Source organism: Dermacentor variabilis, chromosome 11, assembly GCF_050947875.1.
Source record: "Dermacentor variabilis isolate Ectoservices chromosome 11, ASM5094787v1, whole genome shotgun sequence".
Classification (NCBI taxonomy): Eukaryota; Metazoa; Arthropoda; class Arachnida; order Ixodida; family Ixodidae; genus Dermacentor; species Dermacentor variabilis.
The window spans coordinates 97,083,405-97,103,922 of NC_134578.1; the positions used below are offsets into that span (position 1 = coordinate 97,083,405).

Below are 20,518 nucleotides of genomic sequence, written 5' to 3' on the forward strand. Positions count from 1 at the left end.
GAGAAGCGAAAACAAAACCAATTTGCATAACGCCGACAGCCTTTAATGCGATTAGCATTCTTTGAGCCTGACAGTTTTCATAAAAAGCGCTAAATACGAAGTCGAAGGAACACATACGACAGGACTGGTGCTACTTCCAACTGGCGCTTATTACAAACGATCATCTATTTATCTCTGCGCATCAGGTACATCATGCACTCATTATCATACACACAAAGATTGAAATGGATCATATCATAGACACGATTGTATGGTCAATAAGTTCAAGTGCCTAGATATATGCGCATCTAGATATATTATGCGCAGAGCATAAATAGATGACCGTTTGTAATAAAAGCCAGTTGAAAGTAGCGTCCGTCCGTCCACGTCATGTCCTTCCTTAATATCGTGTTTGTAAAACTGAGCGCAATATAACCATGAACGTTCACCAGCTAGCCCCCTTCATTGCTTTACTAAAAGCGCCAGTCCTGTCGTATGTGTTCCTTCGACTTCGTCTTTAGCGCTTTCTTATGAAAACTGTCACAATGAACCAACTCGCCAAAATTAAGGTATCTTTGAACCTCTTTGACACCAAATTTGGTCCCTGCGTATGTGCCCCAGGATATGTAGCGTTTTTAAATGAACCTCCTTGACGCAAACTTGGGTAACTAGGCATGTGCTGCTGCGTATGTTCACCTCTTGAATGACAAGGGATAATTTAAGATTTATTATGTGCTGGACGGAATCGAATTCACAGAACACAGGATCATACAATCTGGTCGGAATATATATTCACAACGCGCCACCCACAGACTTCATGGCGGCATCGCTAGATGGCACAGCGTGTCCTGAAGGAAGCGCGACCGAGGAGCCTAGTTGCATTCGCGCCTCAAGCATGGCGCATTGTGGCGGGGGCAACACGGTGTTTCGCCACGGGTCTTGAATGCTAATCGCATCAACATCGACATTCATCATGAGACAATGCATCTTGAAAGCGATCTGGGATGGTGACCGAATGCGCAGAGTTCTGGTAGCTTCACGTGCGTTGTGTTCTTGCCGCTTAGTTCGCGTTGAAGCGAGAGGCAGCACGAAGGTAAATTCGCTCGCTGCTCCTGCCGCACTTCTTCATGCCAGCGTTCTGACAGCGAGTGCCCGCGTTCATCGAATGAAATGTGTTCATATTTGCCTATGCGTTGCTGACACCATGTTCATTAATTTAGATAGTAAGCGAATGTTTACGAGCTTATATGGCAGATAAGACCAGTATACTTAATTGGTACACCTGTCTAATAATTTGCTATGGCCATCGATGCAAAAATATGAGCTAGAAAAGCAAGGAAACGGCACATTGAATCAAATGAGAGGGATATTCCAAGGCATCATTTCCTTCTATTTCACCTTTAATGTGTTTCAGTTATTCAACACAAGGACGTTCTAACTGCCAAGTTATCAGCTGCAATTTTCTTAATCTATATATATATATATATATATATATATATATATATATATATATATATATATATATATATATATATATATATATATATATGTATGTATGTATTCACAGATTGGTGTAAGGAAGCTTGGTCAAGACACTGAAGTAAGCGTGGAACTATGGTATGTGCTGAAAGTGATGTTATGTGAAAATAATTAAATTTGTGGCATACACGCCAACTGCAACAAAATTTTAGTTAGCTAAAATGCTAGGGATGGGGGGGGGGAGTAGTATAAGACATAGTAAGGCTAGATGATAATCTAATTTTATTAGTAACGGCATTTAAATAGCTTTAAATTGAGCTTCAGCGACGACCGGCGCACCTAGTGGTACAGTAGATGTGACGCAAATCCCAGCATGTCGCCTCTGATACATTAACGCAATGCGGGAACCGCCGTATCTTGGTGGTCATGCCGAAGTACTACGCTGATTCTCAACGTTCTGTTCACTGCGTCATTTTAGTGATAGGCGATAGCATCGGTTTTCCTTCTTGTTTTCAGTTTTCTTTCAGTTTTGACTTCTCGCATCGAATCCGCTTGTCCTTTATTAAAAAAAAACTGTATGGGAGATGACACGCTTATAAACTATCGGAAACTAGGCTGTTGGAGTCATAAATGGAGTTCAATGGAGTCATAGTTGGCCTTTAATCACTGCAAAGAAGGAACAATTTAACTACAGTAAAGAATATACGCGCACATTGTTATATATTAGAACCGTACAAGTATGCAACAGGGCCCCAAGATAGGTGCAATCTTTCAAGCTAACTTTCGAATAACAGGCAACACCCTAACTCTCCGACGAGCTGCAGTCGACGGCTACAGATTATTTAGGAGCACTTGTGTTTCCTTGAGGAGCACTGACATCGTAGCATGAGATTGGAAGGATGGCGTAATGAGAGGATGTGTTTAGAGAATGTCGTAAGGTACTCTTCTTTCTGAACTGCCAGGCAGTCTGCCGAGCACTGATCTCAGTGGTCCCAAACGCTGACACAATAAGCTTCAATTTGACCATATGACATTTTATTCGAATGTTTGAAGACATTTTTTACTCTACAAAGCAAGTGTAGGAGGCTTGTATTCTAGTCTGAAAGAAGTCCGCTAGAAACCGTCACACGATTAATGCCGATGTTGATGCGATCAGCATCCTAACAATGTGGCGAAACACCATGTTGCTTCCGCCAAAACTCGTCATGTTTGAGGCTTGAATGCAACTAGGCGTCTCTGTCGCTTGGAGCATGTGTGAATATATATTCTGACCAGATGGTCTGAACTTATATGTCACGGGTTCAATTCTGTCCATTACAGGGTAAATCTGTAATTATTTTTTGCCGTTCAAGAGGTGAACGTACACAGCGGCACATGCACAATTGCTCAAGTTGGCGTCAAAGAGGTTCATTGAAGAACGGCGCATAGACAATGAGCCATTTTGGTGCCAAAGCAGTTCATTTCGAAGAGTGGGACATACCCAGTGACCAAAGTTAGTATCAAACAGGTTCATTGAAGACCCACCCAGTGGCACATAGTGGCCTGTACACAGTCACCGAAGTTGGCGTCAAAGCGTTTCATTGAAGAGCGGTACAAACTCAGTAATCCCAAGTTGTTGTGAAAGACATTCATTGATGTGTGGCACATATCTGATCGCGCATATTTAGTGACCCAAGCTGGGGGGGAAGAAATTAATCTAAAAGAGACACACGCCAGGTTGCACATACCGAATGACAGACCCAATGTCATATACACATAAGCCTAGCATGCCCGACGGTTGGTTTTCCACCTCGTTCCCTCAGCACAGCAGTCAGATGTTCGACCCATTAGACCATGGACTACTCAGTGACCCGGGTGGCGGTAAATCCGTGAGAGACATGGAAGTTCTCACAGAACCCATCTCAAGATGAGTGTCGAGGTTAATACGATTGGCATACTCAGTGGCACATACTCAGTGACCCATGTCGCTGTCAAACAGGTTCACTGAAGAGCGGCATACACCAAGTCACCTAACTCTGTGTCAACGCTGTGTATACCTACTAGCCCCCGTTGACCCGATGAATGCTTTTGAAGCCGGTTCCCCCGGCACGAGAGCCCGATGCTCTAGCCATAAGACCGTGGAATACCCACTAACACAAGGTGGCGGAAGAACTGTTGGATGCAGACAGACACCCGGCTGGAATTGCGTGAATTGTTATAGAATCCTAATCGCATTAAAGGCTGTCAACATGGGGCAAATTTGTTTTCTGTTTTTGCTTTTGCCATATGATTACGATGATGAGGAGGAGGATCGAGATGGGCCCAGCGATAGTGGATTGGTTGCGGTGATGGTAAAGGTTAAATAAAATGTTGGCTCCTCGGCCAAGCAGAGGTAATTGGGAGGGGGGGGGGGTGAAACAGGAGATGTTTACAGAGCGACTATTGAGAAATCCTTCGGGACATCATTACCCGACGCGCGCAACGAAAAGTTACCAAGTGTGTTGCCAACGAACTAGAGTTTAAAGCACTGTAGCGTCGCAAGCACTGTCAAAGAACTGCAGCGATGTGATGCTGCAATCGGCGAGCAGTGTGCATTCCTTGGCGCAGACAAAAATACAAACCCACATCTGTGCTTCCATACGAGCAGCAGCGCCGTAAAGGCATTTGCTACGCTGGCATTGAATACAATCCTAATGATCAATCTTCGGGCCCACGGTCGGTTTACACGCGCATCCAATAAATGTTCATAACAAAAGAAAAACGAAAAAAAGATTCTGCGTCGGCCGGGAATCGAACCCGGGTCAACTGCTTGGAAGGCAGCTATGCTAACCACTATACCACCGACGCGAGGTGATCCAGGCGCTTACCACAAAGCTTTTTGTCCACGTTAGTACATCGACGCCGTGGAAGGGAGAAGTAAATCGAGATGTAGCCTGGTCACTGACCGTGCATGGACCGGCTCCTGTAGCATAGACGCCGAAGCGCCGGCCATATAAAAGGTTTCTATTCCGTATACATTGTGTGGCTGTGAAACACACTTGCTATTCTGTGGTATTGTGAGGGCACTGATTCTGTAATGCATTGCTTGTCCATTTCTGGCTCCTTTCTTTCTTAATTTTTTTTCTACACGCTGTGGTAGCCACGACGACATACAACCCCAGGTAGCACTAAAAGTCTTGATAACGTCGTATTAAGGGATTCAACGTCTGAAACGGATTTTTGACCAAAATCAGCGCATCAAAGACGTTCCAAACAAGATAGCTTAAAAACGAGGGCTGAATACGTTTCGATAACGTTGGAAGCCAGGCAGCTTAAAAACGAGGGGTGAATACGTTTTGAAAACGACTCAAGGCGCCACCGCCACGCCACGGCGCGTCAGCCTCTTTAGCGGCTTCTACAATATTCAACAACCCATCAACGTGATCCAACTTTGCGCGAGGTGGCGATACCGTCGTCAAATCATATGACCAAGGTGGCCACGTGATTCGTGATGCCGGGCAGCCGGGCGTAGCCGGGCGAGCCGGGCATAGTCGCCTCGTCATGGCGTCGTCGCGTCACCGCACTCGCATCGCGCTGTGGTGTGTTTGCGGCTGTTCTGAATGTGCTGCCGCTGCCCTATGCAATGTAAGTGTTGCAGTTTTGCTGTCAAGGAAACGATATTATGTGATCACTTTGGGTTGTGCGATATGTTTGTGTGGTTTTAATTTGGAAATCAGTAGTGTTTTCAATTGTTATGTTACCAAGGCGGCCACGTTATTCGTGAAGCCGGGCATAGTTGCGTTATCGCACTCGCATGGCACTATGGTCTGTTTGCGACTGATGTGCTGCCGCTGCCCTTTGTCATGTAAGTGTTGCAGGGTTTTGCCGTCAAGAAAACGACGTTCTGTGATTAGTTTGGGTTGTGAGATCTGTTTGTGTAGTTTAATTTGGAAATCAGTATTGTTTTCAATTGGAGGGCGCGGAGTGGAGGGCACTAATCAGCTCTTCAAGTTCATTGTCATGTTATGTGAGGCGCCTTTTCACTGACGCTGTAATTAAGGCGTTAAGGGCAGTATAAGGACGAAAGTTAGAGGGACGAAATCGTGCCTGTGTGTCCCTAGCGTCGTGATCGGCCGCTATGCGTGATCCTAACAAGAAAGCATTTTGCAAAATGCGAAGAAAGGCGGCAAAATTTCTGTCTGTGCGCACCTTGCCGATCTCCGCAATAGAGCCGTCATCGTGGTATTTTAGTCTCCCGTTTAGCAAGAGTGTTGCAGACAAGGTAACTGGTTCAAACAGGCTTTTTTTAATGATTCACTACTAGTGCGGTATCCCAAAAGGTGAGGTCAAGTGTTCGCCCTATTTTCTTTCCTCGCGCTACAGCGCACTGACAGAATTTTGCGTGCACCATACCGTGCTTTTATCGTTTGCGATTCAGGTTCTCGATTGTGTTTTCGCCCCCTTTACCCGCGTGATGGGTATTTCGTGGTCTTACGGGGTACCACATGTGTCCATATATTATGTCCAATATATGAAACGGCCAAATTCGATTTTATTTGACGCCTCAAATGGTAGTAATGTATTAAGTCCCTTGTGGCTTTGTGCTTGTTATCAATTTTACTATTTGGCGAATGGATACAGCATGTACGCTGCATAACTCGCTTGTGGATACTGCATACGTGAGTCGAGTATGCCCTTGGTATAAAATAACTTGTATGCTTTAGGTGGTACGATTGTTTGCAGTTTGGGACATGTGTCGGAATGTACGCTGTGCGCCCTTCGCGCTTTACGGCGGCCTGCCGAGTTCGTGCGGGTGCCATGTGTGCGCATGGAGTTCGCGAAGCGCTCTGGCAGTTTATATATATATATATATAAGCGCAATCTACGAGAGTGAGCCAGTCGCATCGATAATTTCGATCCGGATCGGGCTTGATCGCGATCGAGAGTGGTCGTGTGACACCGGTTTTACACATGGCTCCCACATAGGGAACACTTTAAGTTCAATGCTACTCAGTGAAGAGCAAGTGCATATATATGCCAGTGGTGGTATGTGGGCAAGTCTCTCTGGTGAAGCCAATACTTGTGCATTCAAAACATTTCAATTACCAGCGTAGTGCATCAATGTGTCTACTTCGACAAAATGGAGCACCAGTGCAGATATCTGAACATACCTGTCCAGGGCAGCAATTGTGTCTAGATTGAAACCACTACCAGCATGTGCGGCAGTTCTATTTCCAGCAGCGGGACTGCACAATAATCAGTAGGGTGCTCTCAAGCTGTTTATCTATGAAACTCTGCCTGGACTGTGTGCCAAATATTTTTGGACGTGAAAGTGGGGGTGAATTGGTAAACATCAGTGGAACTGTGCCTGGACTTTCTGGCAAATGTTTTTGGATGTGAAAGTGTGAGTGAACTGGCAAAGAATTTGCTCTGGGCTACATATGTTAAACGTTTTTCTCATTCAGAGTGTTTTTATTTTACTTTAGGAGACTGGAGATGTGCTCAAAGTGTGACATGTCAGTATGCTAATTAATGTATTTGCTGGTTTGCAAATTAATCGTTGCAACTTTGTTTTTGCCAGAGAGGTACAACTTTGCCTCTTGTAAAGGGCTTTTTAGATAAAACACTTACGATTTATTATGACCATTGCTTCCTTTGTTACACAAATGCAGCTTCCAGTGCATTCCAGTTTATTTCCATGTTTACGTAAGTTTCTAATATGAGGCTTGCATATTCATTTCTCACGTTCTGGAGTGGCAAGATGCAGCATTACTGTCTCATCGTTCGCTGTACTACAGTAGTGTTCACTTGTTACGCTTGTTACACGTTTAAGTATTCTGCACTAATTTCACTTTATTGCTTTATAATGTATGGTTATTTTTTCTCGCCATTACCTTCTTTGATATATCCTAAAGGCATTATTTCCAATTTCGCATTGTTCCCATTTTTTTATTTCTGCCACAGGATTGTTTTATGACGGTATGCGGTGGTATAGCTTTTTGTGCTCTTTTAAAGCTTCTAGCTGATTGGTAACATTCCTTGGAGGCAGTTACCATCCGATTCATACTCTTGCATTTTTCAATCTACTTCTTCCATTCGCTCCGATGTCACTTCTGCATTACTCTAGTCCATCTAATAGCACGTGCACTTTACTATAATAAATTAGGAACTTTATTACACTCCAGGTTTTTCTGTTCATTTTTGTATGTGTACTTGGAAGTTTGTTTATGTGCTAGTGAATGTTCACTTTCGAGTTCATTACGAATCCTTTCTGCGACTTTTGTCATTGTTGATGTACTTTTACTTCTATTTGCATTTCTCACACAGTTTGTTCGAACCTTGCATAAGCATTACATTTTAATAAAGTGTTTTTGCTTTGTCACAATGTTCTCATTTCATGCACTCTTGGCATGAAGGGCTTGGTCTGGCCACCTGCCAAGACGTGGCCAGTTGTTCATTGCAGGATGTCATTCCCATTGTGGTTGTAAGCATCGTAGCTTACTAAAGGCGGTATTAAGGATTCATTATTCCTAACAGGCTCATTTTCGTGCAACTTGGTAAAGGATGCGCCGGTCATGCGGGGAACAGTGCTTGGCACTGCGCCATGGCTCTTACAGTCAACACCGACGCTTCTACTCATCGGGGGCGCGATTGGAGATCGTTATTCGAAACGCCCGATCAGTTTCACCTCACACGATTGGCCTAGGCCGTGCCAACGGCCTAGGCCAATGAGGTTTGTTTCGCGTGAGGCGAAACTAAACGCGTCTTTTGAACAACGATGTCTGATCGCGCCCGTCACCCGCGAAAATTAGCTTCAGATGATCGTAAACCTTTCAAGACTGCTTCTAGACCAGCTTTTTGATAACGTCCTAAAAACGTTTAGAAATTGGTTACGAATAGTTTTGGCAAAGGGATTACTTGTGTCTTTCCCAATCCTACTTCTAGACCAGCTATTCGAATACGTCTTGCAGACCTGTTCTAGATCGTCTCAAGAAAGTAATTAAGCCGGACATTAGCAGAGATATACGACGTTTTCCCGCCGAAGTTCTCTCATTCGTGTCTTCTTTAAGCCGTTTTTATCGTCTTGGATAAACGCTACAAAAACGTTACGTATCTCTTTTGTGCTACCTGGGACGCGACATACCACGCTGTGGTATGTCGCGTTGCGCTGCTTTATCGAGGTCGCAGGTTTCATACCGCCGCGGCGGCTGCATTTCAATGGAATGAAAATGCAGACACCCTCCTGCACTTAAACTTAGGTTCACGTTAGAAAAACGCAGGCAATCAAAATTATTCCGGCATGCCCCACTACAGCAATTCTCATAATTAGATTGTGGTTTTGCCACGCAAAACACTTGCATTGAATTTTTAACTGTTTCGGTTTGCTTCCACAACGACGTCTCCAAATTCCAATTTTGTCTTATGCTTTTCCCTTTCTTTCTGCTGAAAATTCTAATCCTAAAAAAAGAAAGAGTTCTTGCGCCATTTCGTGGCTGTTTTTTATGTGGCCTGCCTATGTTACTTTTATCGCAATAGCAATTATCTGCGCACTCCAGGTGCATTTCTGGCGTCGGCGTCGCCGTGCGGTTCCATATAAAGTCCAAGGGCAATAAAATCCTCGACGCACGCCATATGCTGTATGTGCGAGTGAAAGTGTGCGGGGATGAGCCGGCGAACGCGGCTCTATAGCCTGTGTCACATGATGCGATTTTCGTCGCACCGGAAGTGCGATTTCCGTCGTTTGCGATGAAAATCGCAGTCGCAGTGCCGACCCCGCGATTTTCGGCTGCGACCAACCGGTTGGTCGCACAATCGCACTGTCGCACCAATTGCTGCGATTTTCCGTCGATAGACAACAGACAACAGATAGACAACAGACAAGAACGAAGCGCTCTGTGTGTTTACTTCGTTCCTGTCCATCGCATTTCTGTTGCACTATAATTAATTAATTCATAAGGCTGGACAGGAGAAGAATGATACCTCTGCCCAAGGGCCCGATCTCACATCCAAATCCACGCGTATGCAAACACACACAGACACAAATGCTCCAAGAGTGCATACCATGAAGCAGTATCAACAGGATGACACTAGATATGGATGAGCACTAACTTTCAACTGAGGTTCACTTGTAAAAAATATGGCGAGTTATATAAATTACCAGAAAAAAAAAGGACGATGAGCAAAACGAGAACAAGGTGAAAGCAGGAGCCAACGTTTCGACAAGTGGACTTGTCTTCTTCAAGGTCCACGTGTGGAAACGTTGGCTCCTACTTTCACCTTGTCCTCATGTTGCTCATCGTCTGGAATTTCCATCTCCTGCCTTCCCCGAGTTTTCCCCAGAAAAGGAAAGACATCTTTGAAGGATAGATGAAAATTAGTGTTTGATGCAGCCAAACATAAATAAAAATGCTACAGAAAGAAAATAGAGAGAAATTCCAAGTGCAGGAAAAAATCACTACAATTGCGAATCCTGCATGCCAGCACCTTTCAAGAAACACTGTTGTTATTCCAATAGACAGACTGACAGCTTGCTTGTGCAAGCACATTCTTCCAGTTCCATGCCATTGGGGAAAAAATGAATTTCCTGGAAGGTAGCCACATGCACACTTGGTGATCACAATGTTTTCTTCCCTGGACTTGTATATATACGTATTTTCTCCCTTTCCTGCTTTTATGTTTGGTTTCATTAAGCACTAGTCTTTATCAGGTTTTATTGCTGTACTACTTTGTGGTAACTTTATAGATCACTGCATTTTCACAATAAACCTTTTAATTAGAAATTAGCATACCCTGTTCTTACTGCTTCACACTGTACATTCTTGCTACATTGGCCAAATAAAAAATTTTATAAGGTATCATGAGGGCCATTAAAGTGACTTGTTGTAGTCTAAAAAGAAGCGAATAGCCTGGCTGCAAATGGCACCAGAGAAACATAGGACAAACAAGAAAACCGAGATGATCTAACAACCAAAAGTTTAATGTACACACCGAGTAAATGCTCGCTCACAAGCAATAGACTGAACATACACAAAAAGGAGAAGCAAAAATTCAAGTGCGTTTCCTGACAGAAAATGCATCCATTTCTAACGGAGGCCGTGCTGACAAGATTAACCCAGCATTTCTAGATCCACAGCTTCCGTAATTTCTCTAGGCGGCCGATCAGCTGCGTGCGTCGCGTCTGATAACAGATTAATAACAACCACTATCATGCTTCTGCACATTTTTGTCCTTGCAGTACACGTTGTTTAGTCGCACAGAACCTCGCCGCCGCTACACCCGATCACGATTACCACTGCACAGTGTGAGCAACTCGAGGGGATTCTCCGCCTTCTGTGGTTTAGGTTCTGACGAAAAAAAAGTAAAAATTCTCAAATTAACATAAAACCCAAACAATGGCGTAGTGGCGCCACCTCATCCAAATTTTAACCATCGAAAAAAGCTGTTTCCTTATCTAACAAGTCAACCGAAGGGGCACTAACACACTTATCACTATTCCGACAGATATCCTGAGCCTCAATAATCTCTTGCACATCTTTATCTTTGTGCTTCGCAAGAACCCGGCATGACCCATACACCGGCGCACAGCCGCATTCCTGACAGTGAGTTGACAGATGACAGTATTGCTTATTTCTTACGTTTACACTTTGTTCTCGTAACCGGTCATTACGACACCTTCCGGTCTGTACGGCGATTTTTTTTTCCACAGGACGGTGGAAGCTCATAAACAACAGCTTCTACGCAACCCACTATGTATACGCCTCCGTTAACTGACATATTTTCGCAAGTTTTTCTGGCGCTGAAAATACCACTTTTGTGTCCACCCGGCTAGCCACTTTCTTAAGACTGTATGCTGCTCTATGCAGATAAGGCACTACCACGTACTACCTTCCATCTACGTTCCGTCCGTTGATCTGTCGCCCAAGTTGTGCTGTCTGACCCGCATCTTTTTAGCAGCCCGTCTACGACCGAAACCTGAACTGACTCCGGAAACCCTGCTGCTGATAACCTTCCCGACTGATCCATAAGACTCGTATAGACATCATGGTGGCAAGATTTCTTTAATGCATTTCCAAAGCACAAGTCCGCAATGCTCCTCTTGACGAGCTTCGAGTGGGCGGACCGATACGGCCACACGGGCTTATTAGCCCTGGGTTTATACTCGCAACACGTGTGCCGTTCCATGAACTGGAGGTGAATATCTAAGAAACGCAGCATGTTATCAGTCGGCTCTTCTAGCGTGAGAGTAAGTGGGCTAAGGCCTGCAGACAAAACTTCGTAAAACTTGCCTACAGTCGAAACACGCGTCTGGTTCGAAAAGAACTAAATAGTCATCAACTTACCTGACAACTTCAACCATCCTGTGCTCCGACGAGGTACGCGACAAGGTTTTTGACTTCATACCGCGGCCTCAGTACATTTCAAAACGTCTCAATCATCGCAGTAAGGTAGGAATTGCTTCATGTTAGCCCCCCCCCCCCCCCCCTAAGACGTCTTTCGTTCAACCTTTGATCCACCGTATATCTCATCATCCTCAGCCTGGTTATGCCCACTGCAGGGCAAAGGCCTCTCCCATACTTCTCCAACTACCCCGGTCATGTACTAATTGTGGCCATGTTATACCTGCAAACTTCTTAATCTCATCCGCCCACCTAACTTTCTGCCGCCCTCTGCTACGCTTCCCTTCCCTTGGGATCCATTCCGTAACTCTTAATGACCATCGGTTATTTTCCCTCCTCATTACGTGTCCTGCCCATGCCCCATTTATTTTTCTTGATTTCAACTAAGATATCATTACCTCGCGTTTGTTCCCTCACCCAATCTGCTCTTTTCTTATCCCTTAATGTTACACCTATCATTCTTCTTTCCATAGCTCGTTGTGTCGTCCTCAATTTGAGTAGAACCCTTTTCGTAAGCCTCCAGGTTTCTGCCCCGTAGGTGAGTACTGGTAAGACACAGCTATTGTATACTTTTCTCTTGAGGGATAACGGCAACCTGCTGTTCATGAACTGAAAATGCCTCCCAAACGCACCCCAGCCCATTCTTATTCTTCTGATTATTTCAGTCTCATGATCCGGATCCGCGGTCACTACCTGTCCTAAGTAGATGTATTCCTTTACCACTTTCAGTGCCTCACTACCTATTGTAAACTGCTGTTCTCTTCCAAGACTGTTAAACATTACTTTAGTTTTCTGCAGATTAATTTTTAGACCCACCCTTCGGCTTTGCCTCTCCAGGTCAGTGAGCATGCATTGCACTTGGTTCCGTGAGTTACTAAGCAAGGCAATATCATCAGCGAATCGCAAGTTATTAAGGTATTCTCTTTTAACTCTTATCCCCAATTCTTCCCAATCCAGGTCTCTGAATACCTCCTGTAAACACGCTGTGAACAGCATTGGAGAGATCGTATCTCCCTGCCTGACACCTTTCTTTATGGGGATTTTGTTGCTTTCTTTATGGAGAACTACGGTGGCTGTGGACCCGCTATAGATATCTTGCAGTATTTTTACATACGGCTCGTCTACACCCTGATTGCGCAATGTCTCTATGACTGCTGAGTTTTCGACTGAATCAAACGCTTTCTCGTAATCAATGAAAGCTATATATAAAGGTTGGTTATATTCTGCACATTTTTCTATCACCTGATTGATAGTGTGAATATGGTCTATTGTTGAGTAGCCTTTACGGAATCCTGCCTGGTCCTTTGGTTGACGGAAGTCTAAGGTGTTCCTGATTCTATTTGCAATTACCTTAGTAAATACTTTCTAGGCAACGGACAGTAAACTGATCGGTCTATAATTTTTCAAGTCTTTGGCGTCCCCTTTCTTATGGATTAGGATTATGTTAGCGTTTTTCCAAGATTCTGGTACGCTCGAAGTCATGAGGCATTGCGTATACAGGGTGGCCAGTTTCTCTAGAACAATCTGCCCACCATCCTCCAACATCTCAAGAATGGAACTGCCTTTTCTCAAGTATCGTTGCCATCACTGATAACAAACTGTTTCGCAAACATTAGCTAACATTGTATAATCAGGAGAATTATTAAATTACGAGAACTCACCGCACTTGTTTGTTTGTAGGCTTTACCACATTGTAACCATTTGCCTCTTTAATGCCATATGACCAAAAGGATATTTCAAATAAAAATAAAATTAGAAAATGACAGTGACTGCCAGAGTTTCAGTCAGCATAAAATATCACTTCCTCAAGATTGCATTGAGCGCGTCATACTGTTTTAAAATTCTTTGCATTTTCATGTAACAAATTATTGTTGTGAGGGAGCATGTGGTACTTGGTGTTAACGCCCATCAAGCTGATTTGCAAAGAGCAGATGACAGAGTTTGTGCATAAGCAAGTACGAGCTTGCTATATTGTTTTTGTTCTCGTCGTCATGGCTATAATGACTAGAAAAGGAACAACTTGGGGCTGAACATGTTACTTCTCCGTTTGTCATAAAACGCCCCTAAAGGCAAGTAAACTTGCGAGGAAAATTTTAGCGTTCCCGCTCGGTACGATACAAAACTGTAGACTGTTGCTTTCCTGATAGGGCTCACGCTCCTCTCTCTGGTAGACTTGCTAACGTTTCATGGTGAGGCACATAGTTCAAGAGGACCTGTTGTCATTATAGTGACCGTTGAGCTTCTTATGGTTTGGCGTGGGCATCTTGCAGACCAATAATCTCTCTTTTGTTCGTCTTCCTGAAAAGAGAAATGATGAAGCCATGATAAACATATGGTGAAACAAACGTTAGTCCAATAAATGAACAAATCACGGTTCTAGTTCGTGTTCAGAAACATACCTTGTGAGAATTTTGGCCCTTGATGTTACTGCCACTGGTGACAGGTTCAATTTTGACTCGTACGTCCAGAGACAATAGAGTCCAGAGGCGTGAACAAGTGTGAACAGCGTCTGGGAGGCTGGAGTCGAAAGAAAAAAGACACTCAATTAATTTGGCGTATGTATGAGTGAGCTTGTGACCCATGTATCACTAAGAACAGGGCACAAAACGCTCCGAGACAGCAAAGCAAACAGGCGCACACACACAACACTGTTTTGCGTGTGCATTTCTTTCAGTGGCGTCTTTGTATGGGCTGTGCTTAGTGAAGCCTCGATTAGATGACATTTCCTTCTGCCAGGTACTAGGTAATAAACACTAGTGATTTTATTATGTCTCAAATGCAATTAATCCAACTGTATCACAGGAAGCGCGCTTGCCACTAATGTGTAGTGAACATATCGCAGTGTATCATTTATGCAGAAACAGCCAAAACTATTTCTTATTTATGTTGTATACTCCGTGTTAGGAATTTTAGCAACGTGACAAAATAAGAAGAGCCTCATTTGAGTCGCCTTTGAAGAGCGATAACTAATTATTATTTCCCACTTTTACGAAATGACTACAGCAATCTGTTTTATCCGCCTCGCACGCCAAGGAATTCAAAGTTGAGAATGCGAAGCAATGCTTTTTTGCTCACCAGTGCACAAGCCCAGAGGCCGAAAGGTTAATACACATTCGTGAGCAGTCTCCAAGCAGACTGTACTTGGTTCCAGCGATGAATTTTCGCGCTGGCTAGCACATATTCTTTAAAGCAAGACGTCATTACGCTACCAGACGCGGCAGATCACTAACTACGGAAGCCGTGCAGCCGTTATGCCAGTAAAACACCGCCCCCCCCCCCCGCCACCTGATGAAGTTCACCGCCTTTAAACCGTTTCGCTTGGTGGCGGCTATCGAATGCTGGACGTAAAAACTGGTTGAAATTTTATTGTTATCAAATTAAAACAAACCTGCGTGACGCTTCTCAAAGGAAATGACTACTCCATTCGCAAATAGTACCGCCGTACAATTTTAATCGATAAACGGTAAGGACTGCAATCGATACCAGGGGGCGGCTGCTTATCACCCATCAGTGAGGTCTCAAAACCTTTATTCAAGTAATACAGCCTCTACTTTAATAACACAAGTCCAATAAAACAATGCTGTCATTATTTTGTAAACCAATGACATGTTAACTAAGTCGGTTACTATATGTACATTTATAGGCCGAATATTTAGCCGCATTGAGCGCCCCTAGCAGACAACTTACGAATTAAAGTACACGACCGAATTGCAGTAGCTTCACTCCACTCCACTCCAGTAGCTCCAAAAATCAACCGCGCCGCGGGTGATCTTTCGCCCCCTGTGGCGATCGCTGGAATTTGAGAGTGCAGGGCCTGGTTCTACTCCGGCTGCAACTGCGCATGTGGCGGTTGCGCACGGTCACGTGGCGGCGTCTTGAGAGCGATTTGCTTTAGGGGCAGAGTCTCGGTGCGTCGGTGGCTCGTAGCATTGTGCGTGCTGTCTGTTCTCGGCGCTCACATTGCGTTGAGGCTATAGACAGCTCGAATGTCGCTTCGCCCGCTGCTGCTGCCGCGTATCCTCACGCCAGCGTTGTGACAGTCAGTTTTCGCGGTGATCGAGTGAGATGCGTTTATGTTTGCTTGTGCGCGCGTGACACCATGCTTGCTAATTTAGTTAGTATGTGTACGTTTACAAGTTTATAAGGCCGATAGAACTGCTATCCTTATTTCGTATAGCTTTCCACTAATTGGCTATCGCAATCGATCATTTGCCTTGCGTGCGAAACTGCGACTTTATTTTCTAAATAAAAAAATCCGCCGTTGTCATAACCTCTGATGATCAAAAGCTCATTAATTTTGTTTAGGATACGACCGCATCAGAGAAACATGCGAAAAACTTGTAGAAGTATTGTAATGTTCAACCAATATTATTGCAAATAAACGCGTCTTTAAAGAAATATGATGGCCCAAAAGCGGAAATGCCACCACCACGCGAGAGCGATGCAAATGCTATAAGTATGCGTTATGAACAAAAGTTTTTCCCGGCCACAAACGACTGGGGGAATGCGGCGATAGGCATCCCTCTCGAAGGCAATCGCATATGACCCCGCATTAGCATAATTCGCGCGGCTCGTCGCACCATAAATTGTGGCGCTAAATTTCTGCAATGGCGACCTAGCGCAACGTCACGCAACTTCAAATCGTTACGCAACGGCTCTTTCTGGAGCGCTACTCACGGCATATTCCTTCAGCCAGACAGCAAGCTGACATGGCGGCTATCTTCGATCGCCACCACGTATTCGCGAAATTGCAAATGCATATGCACTGGCTTCTGCACGCTACCACTCACTTTCTTTTTGAAGCGCTAACGTCGCAACACAGCTGCCAAGGACCAGAAAAATCTATTAGTCGATAAAATTTGCAGTTCCACGACACGTTTCGTCATCTTGATGAAAACGTGAAATGGCATGTTGCAGAACTTCTGTTTCCCGGCACAAATTTCAACGCGTGCACGTGAGCTTTCGACAGCTCATCAGATGTTCAATATGGCGGATAATGGCGGCCGTGAAGCCGCCATGCGTATCGTGAATAGAGCTCTAGAGCCCCAAGACAGCGCATCCAGTGTTGCCAGCATGACGCAACGAATAGGCGAGGTGCAAAAGTTTGGGAACACTGATGGCATTCGCGAATTTTAAACGCAAAAGCTGGAAAATTGTAAAAATGTAGGCATCAGTAATCGAGTCCCCACGATAACATCGTAAAGATTGATAAGTTTTCCCCATATATATGTAACGCAGGTTTCGACGGCCTTAATTTCTTAAATCTAAGAAAAGAAACTGTGGTCGTGTTATTGTCTTAAACGTTTGTGGTTACGACGACTCCTGCGCCATTGAAGAATGTTGTAGTGTTAAAACTGCGATAGCATATGTTGCTGTCTTTCAGAACAATTCCTGTTGCACTAAAGTAACGTTATGAAGCGTGCGACCCACTTACGTGAAATGAACTTCTCGCTACTCTACAAAGCTTATCGCCGCAAAATTATATACAGATTACGTTTCCTTCCTGCTCACCACAGATCGCATTTTCTCATAAACAGTATTGCTAGGGCTTTGCTTGCTGGGTCACACAACCTGTTAACGAATCGACCCGCTTCGGCGTTTACCCTGACAATAACTAACAGAGGCAGGCCGCAATAAAGAACCTGCCAAATGTTAGAGTCTTTTTTTAGGATTAAGGTTGTCAGCAAAAAGAAAGAGAAAACCCTTAAAGAAAATTGCAACTTGGGGAGCTGCATGGTTGTCGAATTAGGCCAAGAACAGCTAAAATTATATTTGGGAGTTTTACGTGCAAAACCACTGTCTGAATTAGAGGCTTGCCGTCGTGGGGGATGCAGAAATAATTTTTATTGCCTGGGGACCTTTAGCGTTAACCTAAACACAAGTGAACGAGCGTTTTTGGATTTCGGACCTATTGAAATGCAGCTGTCGCAACTGCTGCAAAACCTGCGACTTCGAGTACAGCAAGCAGCTCAACGCCATAGACAATGGGCTACCGCCGCGGGTAAAAAAAAAAATTAAGTCAGTAATGGACAAGCAGTGCATAAAGAATGTCAATGCCCTCACAATGCTACATAATTACAAATATGTTTTAGAAGCCACACAATGTATGCGAAAAGGAAATTATTTACATACCCAGTACTTCAACGTCTAAGCCACGGGAGCCGGGTCACGCAGGGTCAGTGACCCGGCTACATCTCGCTTTCCAGCTCCCTTCCACGCCGTCGATGTACTGATGCGGACAAAAGGCTTTGCGGTGATTGTCTCGAACATCTCGCGTCGGTGGTATAGTGGTTAGCATAGCTGCCTTCCAAGCAGTTGACCCGGGTTCGATTCCCGGCCGACGCACGTTTTTTTCTTCTGACATTTATTAGATTCGCGTTTAAGAGGAAGTTTTAGCTCGGGCCCAATTCCGACGCGTCCTATTAAAATATGTGTAAAAAGCTGAAATGCTTTGTTGAGATAACCCTTGGACCGGTTTTAATAAAATTTGTTTCATTTCAAAGAGAAATTTAAATTCTAGTAACTGTTTCAAGCGGAATTTCTATTTACGGTTTGAATATTGTAATAAGAGTTTTGAAAAGTTCGAATGTTTGAAGAATATCGATGCACGAAGTTTATAATTTAATAGCTCTGCATCAAGAACAGATATCGCAGTTCTGTAAACGGCATGCACTGGATCATTCAAAGCGGGTAAATTCGATATGTTAATTACATCTTACGTGAATTTGTTAGGTTGTCTACAAGGGTTATGCAAAAGTTGTATTTCTACATTACAGATTACATTTTAGATTCATGTGTAACAAATCAATTTTGTCCGCTTTAGAGGTAGTATCAGATGCAATTTACGGAATTGTGATATCATTTTTCCTTGTTTAGTTAGAGAGTTGTAAACTCAATAGTTTTGTTTTCTGAAAATGTTATATTTCTTCCACATTTTAAAAAAGAAATGACCACCTAAATCAAAAATTCGAAACCAACAGTCACTAGAGTTTAAGCTTTTCTTTTAAATGCAACAAACCTCGTCAAATTCGGTGCTGTGGTCGCCGAGAAGGACGAATTCTCGTTTTACATATATTTAGATAGGAGAACCGAGCTAAAGCTTCCTCTTAAAGCGACCTTGGGCCCGAAGACTGAATTGTGGACATTTATTTGATACCCATATAAGATGACCGTGGGCCCAAAGACCTATAATTAAGATTTTATTCGCTGTCGCAATAGCAGTGGCTCTGGCGGTGCGCGAGGGAATGCACACTGCTCGCCCCCCGATTGCGTCAATTCTTCGTTAGTGCTTGCGACGTGACGGGGCTATGAAGTCTGATTGGTTTCCAATGCAGTTTGCGTTAACTTTCGTTACACGCATGCGGTAATCGTGTCCAGAAGCATTTCCCGGTAGGTCGCACTGTCAACATCTCCTGTTTCTCTTACCGATTTATTCCTGCTGCGTGTGCTGATGAGCCAATCACATTTTATCTACCCTTTACCACCACCGCAACCAATCCACACCGCCGTCACCAGCACTGCCACTACCGCCAACATCATCATCATCATAATAATCATACGTGAGAAGCAAAAACAAAACAAATTTGCATAACGTTGACAGCCTTTAATGCGATTAGCATTCTTTTAGGCTGACAGTTTTCATAAAAAAGCGCTAACGACGAATATGCAGTCGAAGGGACACATACGACAGGACTGGCGCTACTCCCAACTGGCGTTTATTACAAACAGTCATCTATATATTTCTCCGCATCAGGTACATCATGCACTCATTATCGTACACACAAAGGTTGAAATGGATCATATCATAGACACAATTGTTTGGTCAATCAGTTAAAGTGCCTAGATATATGCGCATCTATAGATATATTATGCGCAGAGCATAAATAGATGACCGTTTGTAATAAACGCCAGTTGAAAGTAGTGCCAGTCCTGTTGTATGTGTTCCTTCGACTTCGTCTTTAGCGCTTCTTTATGAAAACTCAAAATGAACCAACTCGCCCAAATTAAGGAATCTTTGAACCTCTTTGACACCAAATTTGGTCACTGTGTATGTGCCCCAGGATATGCAGCGTTCTTAAATGAAACCTCCTTGACGCAAACTTGGGTAACTAGGCATGTGCTGCTGCATATGTTCACCTCTTGAATGACAAGGGATAATTTAAGATTTATTATGTGCAGGACGGAATCGAATTCACAGCACACAAGATCATAGAATCTGGTCGGAATATATATTCACAACGCGCCACCCACAGACTTCATGACGGCATCGCTAGATGGCACAGCGTGTCCTGAAGGAAGCGCGACCGAGGAGCCTAGTTGCATTCACGCCTCAAGCATGGCGCATTTTGGCGGGGGCAACACGGTGTTTCGCCATGCGTCTTGAATGCTAATCGCATCAACATCGACATTCATCATGAGGCAATGCATCTTGAAAGCGATCTGGGATGGCGACCGAGTGCGCAGAGTTCTGGTAGCTTCACGTGCGTTGTGTTCTCGCCGCTTAGTTCGCGTTGAAGCGAGAGGCAGCACGAAGGTAAATTCGCTCGCTGCTCCTGCCGCACTTCTTCATGCCAGCGATCTGACAGCGAGTGCCCGCGCTCATCGAATGAAATGTGTTCATATTTGCCTGTGCGTTCCTGACACCATGTTCATTAATTTAGTTAGTAAGCGAAAGTTTACAAGCTTATATGGCAGATAAGACTAGT

At 44.1% G+C, this 20,518-nt stretch overlaps 2 non-coding genes across 2 annotated transcripts; one reads left to right on the forward strand and one right to left on the reverse strand.

The window, feature by feature from the left end:
- Positions 1-4,212: 4,212 nt before the first annotated feature.
- TRNAG-UCC (transfer RNA glycine (anticodon UCC)) lies at positions 4,213-4,284 on the reverse strand. Its single transcript has one exon. It is a non-coding gene; the product is annotated as a tRNA-Gly (tRNA).
- Positions 4,285-18,086: 13,802 nt separating this feature from the next.
- TRNAG-UCC (transfer RNA glycine (anticodon UCC)) lies at positions 18,087-18,158 on the forward strand. Its single transcript has one exon. It is a non-coding gene; the product is annotated as a tRNA-Gly (tRNA).
- Positions 18,159-20,518: the final 2,360 nt, after the last annotated feature.